General features: G+C 38.5%; 2 long non-coding RNA genes across 6 annotated transcripts in view; one reads left to right on the top strand and one right to left on the bottom strand.

Annotated features, from left to right (window-relative positions):
- The first annotated feature begins 1,604 nt into the window (after positions 1-1,604).
- LOC130055223 (uncharacterized) overlaps positions 1,605-15,000 on the top strand; it is a 44,086-nt gene continuing 30,690 nt past the window's right edge. Inside the window, exon 1 of the long non-coding RNA XR_008803510.1 lies at positions 1,605-2,051. This is a non-coding gene — a long non-coding RNA (uncharacterized LOC130055223). The remainder of the gene's footprint in view (positions 2,052-15,000) is intronic.
- Positions 11,349-15,000, bottom strand: part of LOC125670707 (uncharacterized) — an 11,417-nt gene continuing 7,765 nt past the window's right edge. For all 5 annotated transcript variants that reach the window (XR_008803508.1, XR_008803507.1, XR_008803505.1 and 2 more), the window contains 2 exons: positions 14,569-14,633; positions 11,349-14,116 (listed from right to left, as the gene is read on the bottom strand). This is a non-coding gene — a long non-coding RNA (uncharacterized LOC125670707). The remainder of the gene's footprint in view (positions 14,117-14,568; positions 14,634-15,000) is intronic.

The following is a 15,000-nucleotide window of genomic DNA, read 5'->3' as shown; positions in this document are numbered from 1 at the left end:
AAAATCTTCTGATATGGACCAAGGTGACTCAGGTGAGCGATGTGGCCCATGGGCCTCTTGTCTATTTTTATTGGGAGAGGGAGGGGGGGGGCTATCCCTGCATATGTGAATTTGCAAGTATGGGTTGCAGATATAGTTTGAGTTTGGGCTTTGTTGACATATTTTTAAAAGAGTTAATGGACCTTGAACCACAGGAACCAGTAATTTTGTCTGTAATGATAAAATAGTAGAGATCTATACCATACCACCCACCTGATTAAAAAAAAAACATTAGGGGGGGGGGTGCGTAATATAGACCCCAACTGATATTATTACAGACAAAATGACCGCTTCCTATGTCTGAACTTCACAAAGCGAGTCCCATTTTATGCTTGCCATCACAATATTACAATGAAGAAAACCTTATGTGTTACCACGACGCTGTCTCTCACAATCACTGCCGATTACACGAAGGCTACCGGACACCTAGGCTAGTTCATATAGCTAGTTGTGAATGGTAGGGAGTTCACAAAACGCGTTTTGTCACCTTTTTTTTGTCCACACTTTAACTTTGGTAATAACTATGGAAATATAAAACAGAACACTGAAAGGTGCAAGATTAAAGTTAAAATTGATTAATTTTAAATTTGTTACATGAATTTAGTAACGCTTATATGCAGGTTACTTATATGGAAACTTGGCACTCCAGACCGTGTCTTCATCGCCGCTAGCTCTGGTTATGGAGTACGGTAATACCTACCCTTGTCGTAGTGTACACGGAGACGATAGGCGTGGCTTGCGATGCTGTCATGTCTAATAACATTTGCAAGTAATGTATGATATAAGTATAGAGATCTAAATTGTATTAATTATACGATAAATTTTATCACAAATTCATCATCCGATATCATTTAGAGTGTGTTTGGTGAAGTGCCTTAATTAAAATCATCACCGATCATTAAAAATTAATATTTCAATTCTATAAGATTATACAGACAACTTGCAGGAATCCATTAACGCAAAGTTTCACGTGACCGATGACAGTTATCTGTACCACAGATGATGACGGTTACCTGTACCGCAGATGATGACAGTTACCTGTACCGAGGGTGATGACTTACCTGTACCGAGGATGATGACGGTTACCTGTACCGAGAGTGATGACAGTTACCTGTACCGAGGGTGATGACGGTTATCTGTACCGAGAGTGATAACAGTTACATGTACCGAGGGTGATAACAGTTGCCTGTACCGAGGGTGATGACGGTTACCTGTACCGAGGGTGATGACGGTTACCTGTACCGAGGGTGATAACAGTTACCTGTACCGAGGGTGATGACTTACCTGTACCGAGGATGATGACGGTTACCTGTACCGAGGGTGATAACAGTTACCTGTACCGAGAGTGATAACAGTTACCTGTACCGAGAGTGATAACAGTTACCTGTACCGAGGGTGATGACGGTTACCTGTACCGAGGGTGATAACAGTTACCTGTACCGAGAGTGATAACAGTTACCTGTACCGAGGGTGATGACGGTTACCTGTACCGAGGGTGATGACGGTTACCTGTACCGAGGGTGATAACAGTTACCTGTACCGAGGGTGATGACGGTTAACTGTACCGAGGGTGATGACGGTTATCTGCACCGAGGGTGATGACGGTTACCTGTACCGAGGGTGATAACAGTTACCTGTACCGAGGGTGATGACTGTTACCTGTACCGAGGGTGATAAAATTTACCTGTACCCGAGGGTGATGGCAGTTACCTGTACCGAGGGTGATGACGGTTACATGTACCGAGGGTGATGACGGTTATCTGTACCGAGGGTGATGACGGTTATCTGTACTGAGGGTGATGACAGTTACCTGTACCGAGCGTGATGACGGTTACCTGCACCGAGGTGATGACAGTTATCTGTACCGAGAGTAATAACAGCAACCTGTACCGAGGGTGATGACGGTTATCTGTACCGAGGGTGATGAGGGTTACCTGTACCGAGGATGATGACAGTTACCTGTACCGAGAGTGATAACAGTTACCTGTACCGAGGGTGATGACCCTGAAACCGTAAGTTCGTCAACCCTGGGTTCTTTCGTTCTCATGGCGTTTCACATATATATGTTTAATCTCGGTGAGATTCGCCGAGGCTCGATATTTGGACTGACGAGGATTACTGCTTAGGGTTACAGTTAGGGTTAGGGTTGCTGTATAGAGTTAGGGTTGCTGTATAGAGTTAGGGTTGCTGTATAGAGTTAGGGTTGCTGTATAGGGTTAGGGTTGCTGTATAGAGTTAGGGTTGATCTTAGGGTTAGGGTTACTGAGGCGTCAGACTAAATATCCAGCCTCGACAAATCTCGCTGAGATTAAGGAGGTATGCTACACCAGAGAAATTTGATGTAGATGAAAAGTGAAGGATATGTACAACAATATTTTGAAGTTGAAAATTTTCAAATGTCAAAAAAGACAGTTTTAGTAGAAGGTAATCTGAAAAAAAATTAAAACCTCTGCTGGACTCGAACCTGCAACCTACAGTTCAGCAGTCGGTATTCTAACCTACTGAGCTACTGAGCTAGGTATTTAAATTTAAACGGAAAAGTCAAATATTGCTGATATCGATTTTTTTCATCCATGTTTTTAAAGGAAATCAGCCATTATGACGATGTAGAGTACTACCTTAATATATGTTATATTTACGGTACTTTCGTTTGCATGGAATTCATTGTACAAAGGGGCATGGCTGTGAACCACTACCACAAACAACCCCCCACCCCCCCCCCCCACCCCCCCGTATAATAAATTCTATACAAACGAAAGAAATATCTGTGAATGTCTTGTGTCATGAATATTCATAATATCATTGCAAAGTGACGTCATAAGTCAATCAATATAAATGCACGTAATGATTCTCAACCGCAAAAAGCTCGTTGCTGAAGTTTGCGAAAAACTGTGCCCAATCCCTCATCCACGTTTTTTTCATACGTAATGTCATCCAAATCACATTTATGAAACTCTAAAATTACAGCGTCCATTCATCCCATTCATGATTTCAAGATATATTCAACAGAATTTTCATCGTCTGTAATTCAATTTATATAAGAGCACAGTTATACTTGCCAATGAGAAACTATTAGGAATTTTCTTTTATAAAAAAAGAATTTTTAGTCCCATAGAAAGAGGGGGTACCTGTAAAATGCGAAACGAAACGAAATTTGCCGAAACGAAACTAAACCTACCGAAACGAAACAGATTGTAGAACCGAACTGTGTAATTATGATGATAAAAAATGGTATCTCAGGTCCCTGTAAAAGTTACCACATATAAATGAAATTCGCTTCCCTGTTGATGTGGTCTTTCGGGCTGATTGATACATTTTTAAGTGGTCCATCGGTTAGCTTCAAACAATGTTTGAAGAAGCTGGTGACTGAGAAAGTTGAAAGCAGGAAGACGTTTAACCTCTTATTTTATCTCGAACTGCCGAGGTGCGAGTTCTTTCAATAATGATTGATTGATTATTTTGATGTTTTCCGCCACACTCAACAATTTTTCAGTTATCTGGTGGCGCCCAGTTTTTGTTGGTGGAAGAGAGAACCCAGATACAATGTACCTGGGAAGAGACCACCGACTTTCCGAAAGTAAACTGGGAAACTCATAGAAAAAATTATATAGTATACCATATTATATATGAATTCGGTACGATATATCATTAAAAATCATTATTGATATACAGTAACTCTATACATGTATATTTGGGGTGTTGCTAAAACAGGGAATTGAAAACGGGACGGAAAACGGAAAATATTTTATGCAATAATATCAGGAGGTAAGCATTTTGTAAAATCAAATAAAGGCTTATGAACAAGGGAAGCTGAAATTACAAAGAGAACGGGAAGACATACTCAGAATCCACCGTTTGATATACAACATAAAAATACACGATCCCGCTCGCGCCGGTAAGTGAGAAAGTTTCCCAGTTTACTTTCGGAAGGTCGGTGATCTCTTCCCAGGTACATTGTATCTGGGTTCTCTCTTCCACCAATAAAAACTGGGCACCACCAGATAACTGAAAAATTGTTGAGTGTGGCGGAAAACATCAATCGATCAATCAATCAATCCACACGTACACATAGATTTGTCTTTAGAGCAGAAAATACTGAAACATGTATTTATGCCCAAAGGCGGATCGAACGCCGGCGACCACCCCACGTTTAGTGTGTTTCCCCAGACCTCTGACCTGTGAGACTGTACATACCCTCCGTTCTGAAATTCATGGATCCGAAACTAATTGCACATGGTATTTATGGTTTAATCAACTTCGGATATGTACTTTGTGCTTACTCACCACCCCCTCCACTTTTAAAACTTTTTATCAGTCAACTCGAAAGCCTACATCAAAGGGAAGACAAATTTTATTTATATTTAGTAACTTTCACAGGGGCAGGAGATACCATTTTTAATGATTATAATTAAAAGAGTTCGGTTATGTAATCTGTTTCGTTTCGTTTCGATAGATTTCATTTCGATTTCGTTTCGCACTTTACAGGTACTCTAGAAAGAGTTAAACTATCTAATTTTCAATATATGGATATATATATATAATTTATGCTTTAATGAACATATCTAAATAAAGTGCTCTCCTATTAATCAAGTTGTTGGTTGTTTTTTTTTTTTTACTGTATCTATGATATCAATAACAACCAATACACGTAATTATTCAAATATTGTTCTGAATTTATTTGAATTAAAAATATCGTTCATTCAACTCATGTGCGCAAATATTCAAGCATGCATTTAAAACTGCTTTGCTCTATACAACATAATGTTAAGTTATTTGTTTATTGCGGGCGTTCACCGTATATACATTTGTATACATGTATCTACAAGAATGTCCTAGTAGAATTAAACAACATTTAGAGCCCACGGTGCTTGTGAAGGTATCGGTGCTTTGTGAATACAAGTCTTAAAATATGATCTTGGATTTCTGCAAAGGAACCAAAGCCTCTCCCGTTGATAACACATTTAGTTTAATAGGATGACGTTTTAGCTCACCTGACCCATGCAGAGGTTTCCGTTAGATTTTCTGAACAAAGCCGTCCGTTATCATTCGACATCCCTTTTCATCCAAACTTAATAGAACCCTTGATTCAATCTGTGAGTGAAGAGATTTCATGTTTACTACAAAAGGACCACGCCCAATTCCTTCAAGGAGAAAAGCAGGAGGAAGTCTTCTGAAAATATTCTTAAAATCATCGAGTCATACATAATGTCCTATGAATACACATGATGTTGATTCTCACGTGTTCAGTCACTGCCTGGGGAATGTGTGAGTTCTACTGTAGACTACTGATTATTATACGCAGAGCAATCTGATAGAGAGTTTATGATTTAAGAAATAATGATCGCGTTTTCGTGTATGTGGCAGGATAACCTCCGAGGTCGAGAAATGCTATTTTGAACATTTAGACCAGGCTTTTGTATTTCATACAACATCATACAACAAATGATGTTTCAGCGCCATTGATTGCAATTTTGTTTGTAAAATTGTGTGCTTTATAAATTTTAATAATAATAAATAATACAACATTTCGATATCAAGGAGGTTCTCCTGGGTCGAGGCTATCTGGTACCGCTTACAGGGTGACGACCACGAGTTATCTCATCTTATGTAGGTACGAGTTATCCCTCGTGCCAATTTATAATTCACAATGATTCGTACGAATAATCGTCGTGTGTCAATTCTTTTATACTTATTTCTTGATAGACCAATATTAGGTAAAATAGGTCCTGTTGGACAGTTGGAGCTCCATTGTGGTTGGCAAACACATGTATATTTATTATCAATTACGTAGGAAACATGAATACTTTCAATCATATTTAAATCAATCGATCGGCTCTAAAAATGAGAAGCACAACACTGTTGATTATTTAAAACTCAGATTTTCGACACAACCCGCGTCTAAATTACATAAGCAAGTATCAAAAAACCCTGACAAATATTAATAATCTACATTGTTAACAAGAATGATACACTGTTGCAGTGAATTGAGAAAAATGGTAATTCTATGCATAAACATATAATTTTTTTTAATGCATATTAGGTACCGTGTGTTATAATGGATGTATTAGCATCACACCCTCCCCAAAGTATTAGACTGATATTTCTAAATCATTGATGTACAAATTTCGGGCAGAATATTTTAAAATCTTGATACACCATTAGAACGTCGTAGTATTCATAATTTCACGGAATGTTGTGACAGCACATTGATATGAAATACGCTTAATTACAATTAACAATGTGTACACTTTAAATCAACTTGAAATGTTATTTTCCATAGAGGATATCAAAACTTTTACATATTTGTTGTTTGAAAACTGATATCCCTGTTCTTCAAACAAAGACCACGGAATTTGGACAAATGCAGTTGTCTTGATCGTCTAGCCTGTACATATCATATGGGCGGTAAAAATTCAGGGCGGCGACCTTGATTTCAGAAATGCAATGGTGATTATTTAAAATTTGTAGGAAATTGTGAAATATTTATTAGAACATCATAACTGTCATTAAGAACGGCGTAGTGTCATTTCGTAAATGAAATGTGAATACATGTAAAATGATATTTTTTGTAAAAGACAACCCGAGGTTTAAGAACAAGTCCTCATTAAGTAAGACGATTTTCTATGCACAAGAATCTGCGTCACGTAGATCTTTATACACAAGAAAATAGCAGCAAAATATAATGACGTTTTTCCAACTTTCCCAGAAGTAAGAGATGGAAGTCACAAACATTGTATAATCACCAGTTTATGACCATAAATGTCAATATTCAGTGGCGTAGCTTCCATTGAGGCAACCGAGGCAGCTGCCTCGGTAAAAAAAACAAAAAAACCTTTTACGTTGTTAAAATGTGCGCCCCCCAGACCCCCTGCCTCGGTAATATTATAACTCAAGCTACGCCTATGATATTGACTATCCAAAACCAATCGATTTTGTTTTTAAATCTTGTGCACTTTCAGACATGCAGTACCGATACATATTATATACTCCACTTTTCAATTAATTCCACTCTCCCTCTAACAGGTACCAATTTATAAGGCAACCTCCCTCTAACAGGTACAAACTAATAAAGCACTCTCCCTCTAACAGGTACCATATTATAAAGCACTCTCCCTCTAACAGGTATCAGATTATAAAGCACTCTCCCTCTAACAGGTACCAGCTTATAAGGCAACCTCCCTCTAACAGGTACCAACTTATAAGGCAACCTCCCTCTAACAGGTACCAGATTATAAAGCACTCTCCCTCTAACAGGTACCAAATTATAAAGCACTCTCCTTCTAACAGGTACCAACTTATAAGGCAACCTCCCTCTAACAGGTACCAGATTATAAAGCACTCTCCTTCTAACAGGTACCAACTTATAAGGCAACCTCCCTCTAACAGGTACTAACTAATAAAACACTCTCCCTCTAACAGGTACCAACTTATAAAGCACTCTCCCTCTAACAGGTACCAATTTATAAGGCAACCTCCCTCTAACAGGTACCAACTAATAAAGCACTCTCCTTCTAACAGGTACCAACTTATAAGGCAACCTCCCTGTAACAGGTACCAACTTATAAAGCACTCTCCCTCTAACAGGTACCAGCTTATAAGGCAACCTCCCTCTAACAGGTACCAACTATTAAAGCACTCTCCCTCTAACAGGTACCAACTTATAAAGCACTCTCCCTCTAACAGATACCAACTTATAAGGCAACCTCCCTCTAACAGGTACCAGATTATAAAGCACTCTCCCTCTAACAGGTACCAACTTATAAGGCAACCTCCCTCTAACAGGTACCAACTTATAAAGCACTCTCCCTCTAACAGGTACCAACTTATAAGGCAACCTCCCTCTAACAGGTACCAACTTACAAAGCACTCTCCCTCTAACAGGTACCAACTTATAAAGCATTCTCCCTCTAACAGGTACCAACTTATAAGGCAACCTCCCTCTAACAGGTACCAACTAATAAAGCACTCTCCCTCTAACAGGTACCAATTTATAAGGCAACCTCCCTCTAACAGGTACAAACTAATAAAGCACTCTCCCTCTAACAGGTACCATATTATAAAGCACTCTCCCTCTAACAGGTACCAGATTATAAAGCACTCTCCCTCTAACAGGTACCAGCTTATAAGGCAACCTCCCTCTAACAGGTACCAACTTATAAGGCAACCTCCCTCTAACAGGTACCAGATTATAAAGCACTCTCCCTCTAACAGGTACCAAATTATAAAGCACTCTCCTTCTAACAGGTACCAACTTATAAGGCAACCTCCCTCTAACAGGTACCAGATTATAAAGCACTCTCCCTCTAACAGGTACCAACTAATAAAGCACTCTCCCTCTAACAGGTACCAATTTATAAGGCAACCTCCCTCTAACAGGTACCAACTAATAAAGCACTCTCCCTCTAACAGGTACCATATTATAAAGCACTCTCCCTCTAACAGGTACCAGATTATAAAGCACTCTCCCTCTAACAGGTACCAGCTTATAAGGCAACCTCCCTCTAACAGGTACCAACTTATAAAGCACTCTCCCTCTAACAGGTACCAACTTATAAAGCACTCTCCCTCTAACAGGTACCAGATTATAAAGCACTCTCCCTCTAACAGGTACCAACTAATAAAGCACTCTCCCTCTAACAGGTACCAACTTATAAGGAACTCTCCCTCTAACAGGTACCAACTTATAAAGCACTCTCCCTCTAACAGGTACCAACTAATAAAGCACTCTCCCTCTAACAGGTACCATATTATAAAGCACTCTCCCTCTAACAGGTACCAGATTATAAAGCACTCTCCCTCTAACAGGTACCAGATTATAAAGCACTCTCCCTCTAACAGGTACCAAATTATAAGACAACCTCCCTCTAACAGGTACCAGATTATAAAGCACTCTCCTTCTAACAGGTACCATATTATAAAGCACTCTCCCTCTAACAGGTACCAGATTATAAAGCACTCTCCCTCTAACAGGTACCAACTAATAAAGCACTCTCCCTCTAACAGGTACCAACTTATAAGGAACTCTCCCTCTAACAGGTACCAACTTATAAAGCACTCTCCCTCTAACAGGTACCAACTAATAAAGCACTCTCCCTCTAACAGGTACCATATTATAAAGCACTCTCCCTCTAACAGGTACCAGATTATAAAGCACTCTCCCTCTAACAGGTACCAGATTATAAAGCACTCTCCCTCTAACAGGTACCAAATTATAAGACAACCTCCCTCTAACAGGTACCAGATTATAAAGCACTCTCCTTCTAACAGGTACCATATTATAAAGCACTCTCCCTCTAACAGGTACCAGATTATAAAGCACTCTCCCTCTAACAGGTATCAACTTATAAGGCAACCTTCCTCTAACAGGTACCAACTTATAAAGCACTCTCCCTCTAACAGGTACCAACTTATAAAGCATTCTCCCTCTAACAGGTACCAACTTATAAGGCAACCTCCCTCTAACAGGTACCAACTAATAAAGCACTCTCCCTCTAACAGGTACCAATTTATAAGGCAACCTCCCTCTAACAGGTACCAGATTATAAAGCACTCTCCCTCTAACAGGTACCAAATTATAAAGCACTCTCCTTCTAACAGGTACCAACTTATAAGGCAACCTCCCTCTAACAGGTACCAGATTATAAAGCACTCTCCTTCTAACAGGTACCAACTTATAAGGCAACCTCCCTCTAACAGGTACTAACTAATAAAGCACTCTCCCTCTAACAGGTACCAACTAATAAACACTCTCCCTCTAACAGGTACCAACTAATAAAGCACTCTCCCTCTAACAGGTACCATATAATAAAGCACTCTCCCTCTAACAGGTACCAGATTATAAAGCACTCTCCCTCTAACAGGTACCAGCTTATAAGGCAACCTCCCTCTAACAGGTACCAACTTATAAAGCACTCTCCCTCTAACAGGTACCAACTTATAAGGCAACCTCCCTGTAACAGGTACCAACTTATAAAGCACTCTCCCTCTAACAGGTACCAGATTATAAAGCACTCTCCCTCTAACAGGTACCAACTTATAAGGCAACCTCCCTCTAACAGGTACCAACTATTAAAGCACTCTCCCTGTAACAGGTACCAACTTATAAGGCAACCTCCCTCTAACAGGTACCAACTTATAAGGCAACCTCCCTCTAACAGGTACCAACTTATAAGGCAACCTCCCTCTAACAGGTACCAGATTATAAAGCACTCTCCCTCTAACAGGTACCAGATTATAAAGCACTCTCCCTCTAACAGGTATCAACTTATAAGGCAACCTTCCTCTAACAGGTACCAACTTACAAAGCACTCTCCCTCTAACAGGTACCAACTAATAAAGCATTCTCCCTCTAACAGGTACCAACTTATAAGGCAACCTCCCTCTAACAGGTACCAACTTATAAAGCACTCTCCCTCTAACAGGTACCAACTTATAAGGCAATCTCCCTCTAACAGGTACCAGATTATAAAGCACTCTCCTTCTAACAGGTACCAACTTATAAAGCACTCTCCCTCTAACAGGTACCAACTAATAAAGCACTCTCCCTCTAACAGGTACCAACTAATAAAGCACTCTCCCTCTAACAGGTACCAATTTATAAGGCAACCTCCCTCTAACAGGTACAAACTAATAAAGCACTCTCCCTCTAACAGGTACCATATTATAAACACTCTCCCTCTAACAGGTACCAACTAATAAAGCACTCTCCCGCTAACAGGTACCATCTTATAAGGCAACCTCCCTCTAACAGGTACCAGATTATAAATGGAGGATATTTTATAATCTGGTACATGTTGGAGGAAGTGTGCTTTGTAAGTTGGTACCTGTTAGAGGGAGGGTACTTTATAGAATCTGGTACCTGTTAGAGGGAGGGTGCTTTATAAGTTGGTACCTGTTAGAGGGAGAGTGCTTTATAAGTTGGTACCTGTTAGAGGGAGAGTGCCTTATAAGTTGGTACCTGTTAGAGGGAGGGTGCTTTATAATCTGGTATCTGTTAGAGGGAAGATGCTTTATGATTTGATGATAAAGCATTTTATCTCAAAGAGGTACCAAGTTATACAGCACCCTAACTCTAACAGGAAGCAGTGTATGCTAGGACTAAAATAATTATAGCTTCTCCCAAAGTAGAACTTCTATTGTGCTTATCAAAAACAATCATTGTCAATAGTACAGTGTACTTGGGATCAACTGGACTTGTTACACTACAGAAATCATGGAACACACTGTTTCCATGTTGTACCTGTTTGGTTGTGAATTCCAGATGATGTTCAACAACTTGTTCAACACCTTGTTTGAAATGAAAAGACTTGTAAAGTTTACAAATTTATTATAGCACGTCAATATTGTTTTAGAGTAGCTGATAACAAGTAATAAGTTTTCCAATAAAAATAAATGAGTATAAGCAGAAAAGGTTACATAGGGTGTTTTTCTGATGCCATTTCTAGAATAAAGTGCACCGCCACGGCACATGATACGCCCGTCACATATTGTTAACAGTATAAATTGTACCCATTAAAACATTTTTTTTTTTATATTACCTTAATTAAATGTCACAGTGACCTTAAAGTAGGATGCGACACACCTTCTACCTAAGATGCATTAGTTGACCAATTTTGGTGATTCTAGGTCTAATAGTTTTCAAGTTATGAGCCGGACAGGTTTTTGCCATATATGGCCATATCTTCTTAATGAAAAGTCACAGTGACCTGGTTTTAATGTGCGACACACCTTCTACCCAAGATGTATCTACAGACAAAGTTTGATGATTCTAGGCCTTGTAGTATTTAAGTTACGGGTCAGACACGAAAAAGCTAACAGACGGACGGACAGACGGATATCTTCTTAATGAAAAGTCACAGTGACCTGGTTTTAATGTGCGACACACCTTCTACCCAAGATGCATCTACAGACAAAGTTTGATGATTCTAGGCCTTGTAGTATTTAAGTTACGGGTCGGACACGAAAAAGCTAACAGACGGACGGACATGAACGCCATACCATAATATGTCCCGTCTTAAGACGGGCGTATAAAAAGGCTTTAAATAGTATCAGCCATCATCAGGCTGTCACATACTTTCTTTCCATGAATAAAAGCTCCTAAACTTAAAAGTGACAGGAGGCCGGTAGATAGACAACTAGAGCTCTGCGGAAAATATTTCCCCAAAATTTACCATGATCAACAATCTGTAAATATTCTAAAACACCAAAGAAGTTATTTACAAAGACCCTAGTTTCAAAACTGTGAGAGGAGTTAAAAGGTCAAACCGTCATTTATTTAATACATGTATATTTCCTCAAAAACTGACTCGGTTAAACCTGTAATTTTCAAAAAATTAAACAAAAATCAAAATCATAGCCACATACACATTTTCCATACCCATACAAATACTCTGCAGAATAAGGTTCTCAGTTGAATATTGGGAGAAATTTGACAAATCATGTACTTTCTATGTAATGTTTCCTCAAAATACTCAGTTCAAGAATCTGTAATTTTCTCAAACAAGGTTTTCCTATTAAGTGAACCTACAACCTTGACCTTAAAAAACAATAAGCATCTTCCTTTTATGGTGATCAAATGTACCAAGTTGTAAGATTCTGGAGCTTACGGTTCAGTCTGTATCCCATCTTACAAGGTCCGGACAGACAACACCATACCATAATATGTCCAGTCTCTGACGGGCAAGTACCATAATAAGAAAATCTAAAGTTATGACCCTAACAAGCTTTCACAAACTATAAAACATGAGGTGTTTGTAAAACATATAAGCCCCCATGGTGTAAAATTGAAAAGGGTTATACACATGCATAATTTGATTGATAGTAGTGTCATCAATTCGAAATATTGAGCAAACAATATCTTCCTGTGTCAGGAGTGGATTGACCAAGTGACCTAAAAATCAATAGGGGTCATCTACTCCTTATGCTGTACCAGGTTTGGTGTCAATCAAGCAAATAATTCTTAAAACATAAGAGACAATATATTACTATGTCCAGTTTACCCCTTGACTTTTGACCATGTGACCTCAAATCTACTCCTTGAGATGTACCAGTGTACCAAGTTTGATGTCTGTCAAGCAAAGGGTTCTCAAGATATTGAGCAGGCAGTGTCTTCCTATGTCCAGAGTAGATTGACCCTTGACATTTCGACCAGAAAAACAATTGGGGTCCTCTTCTTTTCATAACCAACCCACATATGAAATATATTACGATCAAGTGAATGGTTCTTAAGATATTAAGCGGACAACATGTGGTCTACCGACCGACCAACAGGTGCAAACCAATATGCCCCTCTTCTTTGAATGGGGGCATAAATATAGTGTTATAACACTAAAAGGCTTCCATACATCTAAAAGTAACATAGGACAAGGCTAACTATAGAAACATTGAGATAGCCTAAACACTTAAACTTTGAAAAAGTAATATCTGATACTACCCTGAACCAAGTAAATTGACTCTGCTAAGGTATTTACATATTATAATGTAAAATCTAAATTGTTCCCTAACTCAATGTTATGTTCATTTCCTACTCTATGTAAAAGATAAGAGGCGAACACGAAATTCATGTGAAAAGTACAAACCTTAGAGTTCTTTAACCTAGCAGAGTGAGTAAATCTGAGTCAGCTCCTTATATAGGGCTGACAAAATCAATGGGATACTAAATATAAATGCTCAATCTGATAACCCAGGATTAAGCCTCTTGGCCAATGAAATTGCAGAAAACAAATTATGTTCAGGAAGACTGGCATAATGGCAGGTATAATGAATTACATAGCACAGTGAAAGGTAAACATGTGAAACATTAAGATATTTCCTTTATAAAATCTTAAATGTAAAGTTTGAAAAGGTTGCATGTATAGTACAATGTATGCCAGTGGATTTGAAAATGACCTGAATCAATGCTCTTTCTATTTGGTACAAAACAGATATAGTTATGATTAATCATTATATCATTGGGTAAAGGCGGCAGTCTGCTTCCCTTAAGGATGTATTCTAAACAGTGGATGCAATCAAAATCTCTGCCTCCACAAACATAATATCTTTGAAGTATTGGATGTGTGTGTTCATATTCTGTCCAATCCTGTAACATGAAAAACAAGACATAATCTTATTGGCTCATCCTAAATTTAGTATCCTATCAAAGTTTAACTAGTAAATTGCATTCTTCTATTGTGTTATCGAGTATATAAGCTCAAACACAGTATTTATCAAGTTTCTCAGAATAATTAGAATTTATCCTACCATCTCCTACCATTATCTTTTTCCTTTAAATATTGAATATATTAGACAGAAAATAAAATCATAAAAACTTTATATATCACACAATGCGAAGTCAATATAAAATTACTGGTAAAGAAAGTTCAACTCTTTGACACAAGTATGATGGAAAATTAAAGATAACGGTGATAATGTTTCGAGGATTGTTTTCATCTCTCAAACAAAATACATGTAGAATTTCAGATTGAAAATAGAAGCAATGTTAACTATTTGAAATGACCATATGGAATTTGTGCACCACAAAGATGAACTTACATAATGGATTTTAGCCTAAACAGCCCAAATTCTTCCAAAACCAATGCACACAGTTCTAAACTACCCTGGATGAAAAAATGAAAGAAAAAAAGATTTATATATATATATATATGTCTGTTCTTAATGTTTGAATATCTTCACACAAATAAAAGATATAGGTTAACAAAGAGGCCCATGGGCCACATCGCTCACCTGAGTCACTTTGGCCCATATCTGAATACTTTCCATATATATTTCCATGTAAAACCTTAGTCCCTATTATGGCCCAAACTACCCTTTGCATACTTGAATCTACACTATGTCAGAAAGCTTTCATGTAAATGTCAATTTCTTTGGCCCAATGGTTCTTGAGAAGAAGATTTTTAAAGCTTTCTCCTATATTTGTATGTAAAACTTTGACCCCCCCCCCCACTTGTGGCCCCATCCTACCCC

Source organism: Ostrea edulis, chromosome 1 (genome assembly GCF_947568905.1).
Source record: "Ostrea edulis chromosome 1, xbOstEdul1.1, whole genome shotgun sequence".
Classification (NCBI taxonomy): domain Eukaryota; kingdom Metazoa; phylum Mollusca; class Bivalvia; order Ostreida; family Ostreidae; genus Ostrea; species Ostrea edulis.
The sequence above is the reverse complement of the archived record's forward strand: the minus strand, read 5'-3'. Positions and strand labels throughout refer to the sequence as shown.